The sequence below is a fragment of the Octodon degus genome, unplaced genomic scaffold (genome assembly GCF_000260255.1).
Source record: "Octodon degus isolate 3935 unplaced genomic scaffold, OctDeg1.0 scaffold00280, whole genome shotgun sequence".
NCBI lineage: Eukaryota > Metazoa > Chordata > Mammalia > Rodentia > Octodontidae > Octodon > Octodon degus.
In genome coordinates this window covers 404,794-418,175 of record NW_004524856.1, presented here as the reverse complement: position 1 = coordinate 418,175, position 13,382 = coordinate 404,794, and the positions used below count along the sequence as shown (strand labels likewise).

The 13,382-nt window shown below is 37.1% G+C and overlaps 1 protein-coding gene and 1 long non-coding RNA gene across 2 annotated transcripts in view; one reads left to right on the top strand and one right to left on the bottom strand.

Annotated features, from left to right (window-relative positions):
- Positions 1-13,382, bottom strand: part of Hdac8 (histone deacetylase 8) — a 274,832-nt gene that overhangs the window by 94,787 nt on the left and 166,663 nt on the right. The gene's annotated exons all lie outside the window — the stretch shown is intronic.
- LOC111814206 overlaps positions 1-13,382 on the top strand; it is a 56,074-nt gene that overhangs the window by 25,694 nt on the left and 16,998 nt on the right. The window lies entirely within an intron of this gene.

The following is a 13,382-nucleotide window of genomic DNA, read 5'->3' as shown; positions in this document are numbered from 1 at the left end:
AGCAGGTGCTTAGTCCCCTGAGCTATCTCGCTGGCATTTTTTCCTTTTCTAGAGCATGGACATTGCTTTCCTACCTTTTTGCATGCTGTTTCCCTCTGCCTGAAATGTAGCTTTTTGGTGGGGTTTTTCTTATCTTTCATACTTCACACCTAGACTTGACTCCCTCGGAATGATCAGTACTGGCCTCTGTATCACCCATTTATTTTCTTCTCAACACCTATTGCAATCAGTAATTACATTCTTATGTGTTTACTATTAATCTCCTGTTAGGTTATGAGTCCTAAAAGGTAGGGGCCATCTGCTAACTGTCGCATCTTTACTGTTTACTATATAGTGAGAGGTCAAAAAACAATTGCGAATGCAATTGAAAGCAGCAATGGAAGTAGAGTCTGCTAAGAAGGGGTAGTGAAGAGAGGAAGAAAAGTATTTTAAAAAGGGTTCCCTTGAATTCTGAGAATAGCATCTCTAGTTTCCTTCAGTTCATAATATAAAATATTCACAGCAATTTCAGACGGTAGCTAGAGGACTCCTGCTCCAAATCAGGAGACCCAGAGAAGCGAGGGTCAGTGGCTCTGAGCTCCATTCATTAGAAGCTGGTGAGTGATTCCCTGTGTGCCAGGCTCTATGGGCATGCACTGTGGGGGCTAGGAAGATGAATGTTTTTACTTTTAAGAGTTTATACTCGAAAAAACAAAAATAGGAGATAAGTATGTGAAGAGATAATAAAAGCAGAATTTAATCAAACTGAGGCCTTTGGGGGCTTAGAGGAAGGAGTTTAAGAAAAGCTTCACGGAAATTTACTCTGACCTGCAGTCAACAAGTTTTAGTCTACAATGAAATAAGAACACAGATAGTCCTGTCTGGTCTTTCTCACAAAATACTTCACAAAAGTAGGATGGAAAGCAGAATAGTACGATGGATGGACTTTTGAGGTCCTGTGTCAGAGCGGAAACAACCAGGTTTGGGAACTTTGGCCCTGCCATTTGCTGTTTGGGAGAACTTGGCCAGTTTACTTGTCTTTTTCTATATGGTTACTGAGGGCCTACTATGCATCAGGCCCTAGAGGGATACTACCTTATTGACTCATTTATCTTTGCTTTGGTTTTCTTACCGTTCTTTGAAATTGAGTAACCTTGATTTCTGGTTTCCAAACATGTGTTACTGGGCACAAGACTTGCAGACATTTTTTCTGCTTTCAGGTAGCAACCCCAGTTCTGCACTTGAGCAGAAAACTAGCACTCGAATGATCTCCAAGGACTAGGGTGTAGTTTGGCTCATGAGACAGGAAAATGGAGGAAAATATTCCAGTAATAAAGCATTAGTTTCTTATGCACACTGTTGGGTGAAGAAATTCCTGCCATGGCAACCATAGTGCTATATACTGGGAAATGGTGATATTAAGGTGTCAAGAAATGATTACACTAAAATGTTACTAATGTTAAGATAAACTATAATGCAGGAACTTGTAACACAGTTGTCTTAAAGTAATGCTATCATCAGATGGCTGGGAAAGGGAACAGGGTAGAGAAAGGGGACTCTGTTAGCATGTCTCCAGCAATGGCTGTGGCTTCTTTAGGATGAGCTAGCTAGTGCTTTTAACTTTCAAAGCACTTTCACATATATGAATTCATTTTATCATTTTATCTATTATACCTTCCTTAGTTCATACTGCTTCTGAAAATACACTTGTAGAACACTGGTAAAGACAGCAAAAGAAACAGCAATATAGTCACTATGTTGAAAAATATGTCTATGATGGAGCCCTAGCAAAATAAAATAAAGAAGCAAAGGCAGTCTGAGAAGAGGCTGCAATAGTTCGACCCCAGAATTTGGAGACAGGTTCAGAATGAAGCTGCAAAAACCATGCAATAAATTTCCAATTATTCTTCACTAAATTTACCAATTTGCTGATAGATACCCAAGAGCTCTAGCACTATTCACTGAAAAGGCTGTTTTTCTTCCAATGAATTGCTTTTGGATCTTAGTAAAAAAATCTGTTGGCAGCCAGGCATGCTGGCACATGCCTGTAATCCCAGCACTTGGGAGGCTGAGGCAGGAGTTTTGCTGTGAGTTCAAGACCAGACTGGACTACATAGTGAGACCCTGTCACGAAAATACAGTAACAACAAAAAACACAAATCCTTTGGCAGTATTTGTTTGGGTCTATTTCTGGGATCTCTATTTTGTTCCTTCAATGTGTCTGTTTCTTTGAAAACACCACACAGTCTCGATTACTGCAACTATATATTGACTTATTACTAGTAGAGTGATTCCTTCTTCCATTTTATCCTCATTTTACAAAATTGTCTTAGCAATTTTATTTTTCCATATGAATTTTACCATAATGTTGTCTATATCTCTAAAAAAAATCATCGTGGAATTTTGATAGCAATTGCATAAAATCTGTATACAAATTCAGAGAATAAACATCTTTACTACATTGAGTTCCAATCCATGAGCAAAGAAACTGCCCAAATAGTAGTTTTTACTATACAGATCCATTACATGTTTTGTGAGATTTATACCTAAATTGCTTCATTTAAAACTGATTGTAGGGCCGGGGAGAGGGCTCAGTGGAATAAGCGCTTCCCAGGCAAGCGCAAGGGCCTGAGTTCAATCCCCGGTTCCAGAAAAAAAGAAAAAAAAATGAAAAACTGATTGTAAGTTAAATTTTGATTTCTGTAGAAATATATTCATTGATAGAATATAGAGCTGATTTTTAAGATTTGTTTTGAAATGGGAATCTTGACATTTTCCTCAGGCTGGTCTCGAACTCTTGAACTCGGGCAATCCTCCTGTCCTCAGCCTGCTTCATAGGAGCTGGGACTGCAGATACACACCACCATGGTCAGCTAGAATTGATTTTTGTATATTGATATTGTATCCTGCAATGCTACTGAGTATATTTGCTCTGAGAGGCTTTTGTGGATTCCCTGAGATGTTCTATGTACATAATCACACCAGTTATAAGTAGGGGCAGTTTTATTTCTTCTTTTCTGTTTTGAATGCTCCTGAGATGCTATCTCACTGTCTCTCAGATACACAAAGCTGAGAGCAGGGATATTAGTCTGTTTTTCTTTGTACTATCTGTGTCTGGTTTCGGTATCAGGATTAATACTTCCTTAATAAAATGAATTGGAAAGTGTTTCCCCCTCTTTTATTTTCTGGAAGATTATATAGAATAGTATGAATCATTCTTTAAATATTTGGTAGAAATGTTCAGGGAAACCATCTAGGCTTGAATAGCTACTCTATTGGAGAATTTTAAAATTACAAATTTGATTTTCTTAAGACTTATAGGGCTATTAAAATTATTTCGTATTTTCTGAGTTATGGTAATTTGTATTTATTGAGGAATTGGTCCACTTCATATAAGTTTTCAACCTTAAGCATATATAATGTTTGTTGTATTGTTAGTATTCTTTTGATGTCCATAGGGGCTGCAGCCATACCCCATTTCATCCTGATATGGGTCATTTGTGTCTGCTCTATTTGTCAGTCTTGCTAGACATTTGTCACTTTTATTGATGTTTTGACAGTACCACATTGTGTTACACTGAGGTTTCTTATTCTGTTTTTACAATTTTTGTTTTGGTGGTACCAGGGATCAAACTCAGGATCTTGCACTTGCCAGACAAGCACTTATTCCAATGAGCCATCTCCCCAGCCCTATTCTGTTTTTAATTTCATTCCTTCTGCTTTTTATTCTTTTTTCCTTCTGCTTGCTTTGGGTTTATTTTGCTCTTCTACTAGTTTGTTAAAGTGAAAGCCTATATTATTATTTGCAGATTATTTTCTTTTAAATTAAAGATCTAATCTTATAAGTTTCCTTCTCAGTACTGCTTCCACTTTATCCCACAATTTTGACATATAGCTGGGCATGGTGGTGCATGCCTGTAATCCCTGCATTCTAGGAGCCCAAGGAAGGAAATTCAAGTTCAAAGCCAGACTGGGCAATTTAGAAGACTTGGTGAAACCCTGACTCAAAGTAAAAAATAAAGCTGGGTGTGGTGGGTCATGCCTGTAATACCAGCACTTGGGAGGCTGAGGCAGAAGGATCACTATGAGTTCGACGTATGCCTGAATGGCATTGTGAAACCCTGTCTCAAAAGAACAAAAAAAGATAAGGTTTTTTAAAATTAATTTTATTGAGAAACAGCAATGAGACAGTTTTAAAACCGATTAATAGGACATTTTCAATAATTAATACATTGCATATTGTTATCTTCTTAGTGGTTATTCAAAAAAAGAGATAAGTTTTTTTAAAAAAAGACAAAATTGGGGCCGGGGAGATGGCTCAGTGGAATAAGCACTTCCCTAGCAAGTGCAAGGGTCTGAGTTCAATTCCCGATTCTGCCAAAAAAAAAAAAAAAAAAAAAAAAGACAAAATAAAAACTAAAGCTGGGTATAGTGGTGCCCACCTATAATCCCAGCACCCAGGAATCTGAGGCAAGAGAACTGTCACAGTTTCAAGACAGCCTAGGCTACATACTGAGTTCAAGATCAGCCTGAAATACATATTGAGACCCTGGTTTAAAAAAAAACTGAAATAAAACAAACAAACAAAAATGAACTTGAGGGGCTGGGGAGATGGCTCAGTGGCTTCCCTGGCCAGTGCAAGGGCCTGAGTTCAATCCCTGGTTCCGCCAAAAACAACAAACAAAAAAAAATGAACTTGAGACTATAGCATAGTGTGAAGGCCCTGTGTTCAATTCTCAGTATTGCAAAAAAAAAAAAATGTTGACACGTATTTTCATTTTATTTTAAAATTTTTTAAAAATGTATTTAGTATAGGGTCTAACTATGCTGCTTGGACTTGTAGTGATCCTCCTGTTTTCAGCCTCCACAGCACTGGGATCACAGTGGTGTGTGATCATGCCCGGACTCAGTGGGCGGCTTAGCCTGCCCTTGCAGCCCTGCCGGCGAAGCATGTGGTGCCAGGGATCGAACCCCAGTCCCTGTGCTTACCGAAGCAGGTGTTTAGTCTGCTGTGCTATCTTATTAGCCCTTGTATTTTCATTTTAATTTAGTGTAATATATTTAACAAATTTCCTTGAGATTTCCTTTTGATCCATAGATTATTTAGAAATGTATTCTTAGGGCTGGCCAAATAGCTCAGCAGATTAAAGTGCCTGCAAGCAGGCGCAGGAACCAAGGGTTCAATCCCCAGGCCTGCCTGGCTGGCCCTACCCTCAGGGCGTTCTGAGATGGCAATTGAGACTGGGCATGGCGGCGAGCAGCTGTAATCCCAGCTCTTGGGAGGCTGTAAACACGTGGATCACTATGAGTCCGATCTAGTAGTGAACACCCTGTAGACCCTTCCCTAAAATACAAAAAAACAAAAAAGTGTATTCTTTACTTTCAAAATGTTTAAAGATTAAGCATTTGTCATCTTTCTTTACTGATTGCCTGTGTAATTCCAATTTGGTCAGATAGTATACCCAGTTTTGATTTCCTTCTCATACATTTGGTGAGCTTTGATCATTCATGATGTGCCACATCTTTACTTTTGATTATTTTATATTATTGTGATAAAATACATAGACCATAAAAAATACCACTGTAACTTTTTTTGGTCTTTTTGAGACAGGGTTTCACTATGACGTTTAGACTGACCTTGAACTCTCTTTTTGCTTAGGTTGGCCTCATACTTGCAGCAATTCTCCTGCCTCTGCTTTCCCAGTACTGGGATTACAGGCATGTACCAGTATTCTGGGCCTGCCATGGTTAACTTTTTTAAAATGTAAACTCACTGACATTCATTACAACACAGCAACCACCACAACTATTTATTTATAAAATTTCTATTACCTTAAACAGAAATTCTGTGTCTATAAAATAATAATTTCAACCCTCCTACCTCTCAGTCCCTGGTAACCTTTAGGCTACCATCTATCCATATGAATTTGCCTTTGGAGACAGTTTATATAAGTGGAATTATATATTACTTATACTTTTGTGCCTGGATTATTTCACTAGGCTAATATTTTTAAGGTTCAGTCACATTGTAGCATGTGCCAAAACCTCATCCCTTTTTAATATCTGATGTTGAAACAAAATGGATCTATCTCTTTTTATAACAATCTGTTGGAGTATTTTAAAGAAGCTAAATAGTCATTGTAATTGCCCTTGAGTAGATTACCAAATGTTTTATAATTTTTTTTTCAGAACCAGGGATTGAACTCAGGCCCTTGCACTTGCCAGGGAAGTGCCTATTCTATTAAGCCATCTCCCCAGCCCCAAATGTTTTATACTTAATGGATGTATTGGTATTGATTTTTTTTAGATTATAAGGTCAGTTATGACAAAGAATGTGTCTTTGTGGTGTGTATAATAAATAGTTCCATGTATTATGTACTTTGTTGATATTTAGTAAATATTTTTTATTTACTTTTTGTACTTTAGGGAAGGGCCTACAAGGTGTTCAGGGTCTCACTACTAGATTGGAGTTGCAGTGATCCGTCTGTTTACAGCCTTCCAAGAGTTGGGATTACAGGTGTGTGCCACCATGCCCAGTTTTAATTGCCATCTCAGCATACCCCATGGGTTGGGCCAGCATGGCAAGCCCAGGGATCGAACCCCTAGCCCCTGTGCCTGCTTGCAGGTGCTTTAGTCTGCTGAGCTATTTGGCCAGCCCAATATTTAGTAAATAAAAAATGAACCCCTTTTAAAAAATATGTGACTAGCATTTCATTGTATGGCTAAGCCACCTTCCCTTTATCCATTCCTCTGTGGATGGTTATTTGGGGTCTTTCCAGCATTTGGCTATTGAGAATAATGCTCTATGAACATTGGCAAATAAGTATTTGAGTCTCTGTTTCATTTCCTTTAGGTGTACGGGTGGAGCGAAATTGCTGGTTCCTACAGTATTAAATATTTAAAAGTTTGAAGAACTGCCAAACTATTTCCACAGTGAATGTGCAATTTTATATTTCCAGCAGCAGTGCATAAGGGTTCCAGTTTCTCCACATCCTTGCTATGCTTGCTATTTTTCACTTTTTTAGTTCTAGCTATCCTAATAGGATGTGGTAGCTCATTGTGGTTTTGAGTTACATTTTCTAAAAGCTAATATGCTGAGCATCTTTTCATATCTATTTAATTCATTTGTCAACTTTTAAAATGAGTTGCTTATCTTTTTGAGTTATAGGAGTTCTTTATTAAAGATATTTAAATTCTTATCAAGTATGATTTGGAAACATTTTTATCTGTTAGATTATCTTTTCACTTTCTTGATAATGTCTTTTGCAGCACAAAGCTTTTATTTTGATGAAGTCCACTTTATCTAATTTTTTCTTTTTCTTTTTTAAAAATTTTCTTCTATTGATTTGTTTAGACGGAACCAGGGATTGAACTCAGACACTTGCAGTTGCCAGGAAGTGCTTATTCTACTGAGCCATCTCCCCGGCCCTATTTTTTTCTTTTGTTGTTTGTGCTTCTGGTGTCAAATTTAAGAATCCACCGATGAATCTAAAGTCAAGAGGATTTATGTTTCATGTTTTTTTCTAGGATTTTTATGGCTTTAGCTATTAGAAGATTGAGGATTCATTTTCTTTTTTTTAAGTATTTATTTATTTATTTATTTATTTTTATTTTTTTCAAATCAAACGGAAGTACAGTTTCAACAAATAATACACTGCATATATTCTTCTTAGTGGTTAATTGCTGTACAAGATGCAGACTTGAGATCCTATTTACAAACACCAGTAGAACAAATCATTCTATTCATTAAGAGAATGCAACTATATATCTATCCCAACCACTTTGAATACACAGATACAAAATGGACATTCATAGTTATACCCCATTTTTTCTAAGTTCCGTTATTGAATATTATAGGTGTGTAAACTCAGCAAAATATTCTAAAAGAGTCGAGGATTCATTTTCACTTGGATGAAATACTTGCTAAATTATTTGAAAGAACTTGAGAAGAACTGGCACTAATTCTTCTTTAAATGTTTGGTAGAATTCACCATTGGAGCCATCTGGTCCTGGGCTTGTCTTTGCTGGAAAATTTGGTTGCTGATTGATATCGTTACTTGTTATAGTTCTCTTGAATTTTTCTCTTTCTTTTGAGTCAGTTTAGGTAATTTATTTCTAGGTCTCATTTATTAACCTATAATTGCTAATAGTATATTCTTATAGTTCATTTTTATAAGGGCCATAGTAATATCGCTACTTAATTTCTTTTTTAAAAAAAATATTTCTTTTTTTAAAATTTTATTTATTTATTTTGTGTGTGTGGCCAGCTCAGCCCACCGGGGGCGGGGCTGGCTGGCATGTGGTGCTGGGGGATTGAACCGCGGTCCCTGTGCTCTGCTAAGCTTGTTCTAAGTAGGTGCTTTAGACCACTGAGCCATCTCACCAGTCCGCTACTTAATTTCTGATTCTAGTTATTTTTGGTTTTTTTTGGTCAGTCAACTAAAAGCAAGTCCATTTTTTCAAAGAAATGACTTACAGTTTTGATCTTATTGTTTTTTTACAGTTTTGATCTTATTTTTTTTTCTAGTCTCTATTTCATTTACTTCCACCTTTATCCTTATTACTTTCTTCCTTGTGCTAGCTTTGGATTTAGTTTTCTTCTTCTAGTTCCTTAAGGTATAAAGGCAGACTATTGATTTCAGTACTTTCTTCTTTTTAATGTTGACATTCACAGGTATAAATCACCCTCAGAGCATGATTTCTTGCTGCATCTCACAAGTTTAGCCATGTTTCCATTTTCATTCATCTTGAGGTACTTTCTAATTTCCTTGGTGATCTTGGTTATTTCTTTTCTGACTTACTGGGTAAGAGTGAATTGCTTTATTTCAACATATTAGTGAACTTTCCACTTTTTCTTCTATTACTGGCTTTTTAGCTGTACTCTATTTTGACCAGAGACAATACTTTTTATGATTTTATGATTTTTTTTTTTTGGCGGAACCGGGGATTGCACTCAGGCCCTTGCTCTTGCCAGGGAAGCACTTATTCCACCGAGCCATCTCCCCAGCCCCAGTTTTATGGTTTTAATATTTCCCTCCCCCACCTACTTTTCATTGTTCTGAGAATCAGGCCCAGAGCCTCACATGCTAGACAAAGGTTTGACCATTGAGCTAGATCCCCAGCCTTTCAATTTTTTGAAACTGACTGAGACTTGTTTTGGTCTAATATGTAGTCTATCCTAGGGAATGTTCTATATGTTCTTGAGAAGACTGTATAATCTGCTGTCCTAAGGTATAATGTTCTATGCATGTCTGTTAGGTTTATTTGATTTATAACGCTACTCAACTTCTCTATTTCCTTATTGTTTTTCTATTGAGTTGATCTACCTATTATTGAAATAGTGGACTGAGATTTCCAACTATTATTATGGTACTGTGTATTCAATTCTGTCAATGTTTTATATATTTTGAGGCTTTGCTACTTGATACATATGTTGATTATAATAATTATTTTAGATGATTATTTTAGATAATTACTTTATCTTCTCAATGAATTAATTTTATCAGTACATAATGTCTTTGTATTTTATGACACCTTTTTACACAACCTCTACATTGATGTTAGTATAGTCACTCCAAATTTTTGGTTACCATTTGCATGGGCTATTTTATTCCTACTCTTTCATTTTTAATTGTATCTTTGGATCTAAAGTGAGTACCCAAGGGCTGGCCAGTTAGTTTAGTGGACTGAAGCACCTGCTTAGGCAGACGCAAGGACTTGGGTTTGGTCCCCAGAGTGCATCTGAGACTTGACTGAGACTGGGTGTGATGGCACACACCTGTAATCCCAGCACTTGGGAGGCTGAAAAGAGGAGGGTCATTACAAGTATGATCTGTGTAGTGAGACCCTGTCGACCCTGTACTAAATACATTTTTAAAAAGTGATTTCCCATTTCAAAGAATATAGTTACATCACTTTAAAAAATTATTTTAAAAATTTATTTATTTGAATAGGGTCTTAGTGATCCTCCTATCTCAGCCTCCCCAGCACTGGGATTACAGGTGTGTGCTACCATGCCTGGTTTCAAGGTGGCATGGTGCACCCAGGGTTTCAGGGCCAGCACAGCATGCAGTACTGGGGATCAAACCCAGGTTCTTGCTCTTGTCAGGCAGGTGCTTCAACCACTGAGCTGTCTCTCCAGCCCTACGTCACTTAAAAAAATCATTTTGCCATTTTCTGCCTTTTGATTGGACATTTCATTTACACTTAATTTTCTGATAAGTAGCTCATCATTTTCTTTTTGTTTTCTCTTTATCTTCTACTTATTTTGTCCCTTATTTTATGTTATTGTTTAAAATAGTTGATTATTTCTAGTGAATTGTTTTGACTCTTTTTATATTTCTCTTTGTACATTTTGTTTTGGTGGAGGTACTAGGAATCAAACTCAGAACCTTGTACTCGCCAGGAAGATGCTGTGCCACTGAGCTTATAACCCCAGCCCGATTCATATAACTTTAAACTTGTTTTTTTTCTTTCTTTCTTTCTTTTTTTTTTTGCGGAACCGGGGATTGAACTCAGGCCCTTGTGCTTGCCAGGGAAGCGCTTATTCCACTGAGCCATCTCCCCAGCCCCTAAACTTGTGTTTATAGGTACCATGGAGAATAAATTTAGCATTCTAATTTTATTATAGTTTGAAATTATATCAACTTTAATATAAAAATTTGCCCTTATTATTTCCAATCCCTTCCTCATATTGTTACTATAACAAATTAAGTATTTATATATTGTGCACTAATAATAGATTTAAAATTATTTTTATGTACGTATCTTTTTAACCTATAAGAAATAAAGAGTAAAGTCACAAACCAAAAACATACTAAAACTTGCTTTTTTTTCATGCAGCTATTCTCCATCTAGGTATTTTTCCAAGAGTTAAGATAGCACAACACAGTGATATATGTATACCCATGTTTGTAACAGCCCACATATGATAGCTAAATTTTGGGACTAGCCCAGATGCCCATGAATGGATGAAGAAAATGTGGTTGTACATACAACAGAGTACTACTCTACCAGAAAGAAGGCTAAACTTGAGACATTTTGAGGTAAAGGATGTGTGCCTCATGACCCTAATTTTAAGTGAAATAAACCAGACATACAAGTTTAAATATTGTATTGTTTCTCTTGTGTGAGAAACCCAAACAGTAAATAAGGAACAAAATGGAGGACAGCTATTGGGAAGCAGGAAGAACATGTTCAACTGAGAAGGGGAATAAGGCAGGGGGGAAGGGGAAAGGAAGGGTAAAAAAAGAATTAAAAAATGAGAATAGAAGGACAAAATGGAAACGAAGCTTGTGTAAATGAGGAGGGGAAGAAGAGTTGAAGGGAAGGGAGAGGAATGGGAAAAAACAATTGAGATGTGTTATGTACAGGTACAAATTCCCTGTGACGAATGTGATCATTATGTATGACAAACACATACCAATAAAAAGCCCATGCTTTCATATTTCTCCATGCTGTTTCCTCCATTAGAGTTTTTTTTTTTGGGGGGGGGGAGAGCACTGGGCATGTTAGGCACATGCTCTCCCACTGAACTATATTCCGCAGCCCTTTTATTTTGAAACAGGGTGTGTTAGGTTGCCCAAGCTGCCCTTGTTGAACTTGGGACCCTCCTGCCTCAGCCTCCCAAGCAGCCAAGATTTCAGATGTGGACTATCACATGTAGCTAGAGATGTTGACTTCTTCACATGGTTTCAAATGACTATCTAGCGTCTTTTCATGTCAACTTCTTTTTTTTTTTTTGTGGAACCGGGGATTGAACTCAGGCCCAGCCCCCTCATGTCAACTTAAAGAACTCCTTTCAACATTTCTTTTAGGGCAGGCCTGGTGGTAATAGACAACCTTAGCTTTTTTTTTTTTGGTTGGAATGTTTTATTCAATTAAGAATAATTCTGCTGGATATAGGAGTTTTGCTAGACAGGTTTTTCTTTCAGCACTTTAAATATGTTATCCCACTGCCTTTTGGCATCCATGGTTTCTCTTGAGAAACCAGTTGTTACTCTTGAGACATCTTTGTAAATGATGAATAAGATTATTTGAACTTTTTTTGTGGTACCAGGGAATAAACTCAGGCCCTTGCACTTGTCAGGCAGGCGCCTATTCTACTGAGCTATCTCCCCAGCCCCACCATTGTATATGATGAATTGCTTCTTTCTTGCTACTTTGATGACTGTTTCTTTGTCTTTAGCTATTAATGATCAGATTAGAATATGTCTTGCCTTGGATGCCTTATAGAGTTTTTTTTTTCAATGCCTCCCAAGTCTCTGGCCTGGATGAGTTTGTAATTATTTTATCTTCTCAATGAATTGGTCCTTTTATCAGTATACAAGGTCCTTGTCTTTTGTAACAGTTTGAGTTTAGGTATAACATGGATGAGTGCCTGAGATCTGGCATATAGATAGTTCTCTGATAGGTTAGAACAGACCTACATGATAACTTTTTAATATATTTGTTTATTAGTACATATTTGCAGCACTTAATGCTTATTACTCATTGTGGGGAGCTGGTATATGTACATAACACATCTTGATTCTTTTTATGTCCCTTTCCCCCTCATTTGCCTCCATCTCTTGATGGCCTCCACACAATAAGCTTTCAATAGTCTGCTGTGTCCCTCTGGAACTATAGGCCAGGGCTCCACACTGGAGACACAGGCTGATCTCTTTAATACTACTGGTGAGGCAGAGTTGGCATAGGACAGTGGCAAGCGAAGAATGCCATAAACTGCCCTATCATTTGAAAGGATTAGACATCTTTTTCGTCTTACTCTGAGTTGCTTTTTCTTTTTATATTTAATCCTAGCAGGTGTTACATATAGGCCAGAATCATATGATGCATATTTAGATCTGACCCTAAACTTGTATTAATTTAACTTGCTTTTTGATCAAAGAAGCAGTTTAATAAAATGCACAGAATTTACAAAGCGAAAGATTGTAAGTTCTTTTTGGGGGAGTTCTGGGGATCAAACTTGGGACCGTCTGCTTGTCAGGCAGGTGCTTTGGCCACTGAGCTATCTCCCCAGCCCTGTGAAAGATTAATCAAAACTTAAAATGACATGTTCTAGTTCTCTACCTTACCCCTTCTGGGTTCCAATTTCTACTTTCCAGGAAAAGCCACAGTCCATTCTTTTTGCTGCTACTTACAGAATTTTCCTCCATATGTTTGAATAATACAAGAAAGCTTCTAGTTCTTTTTCAATTTTTGACATGCCCTAGCAACTTCATTTCATGGATGCTTACCATTCAGTGTTACCACAATCTTTCACATCTAATCCCTACATAATTCACTTTATCTCAATATCCCAATTAAATTATCCTATAGCATTTGGCTAAATTTACATTTAATGCTTAAATTATGATGACAACAAATACTGTTCACAGTTGACCATGTACTATAACAACTTT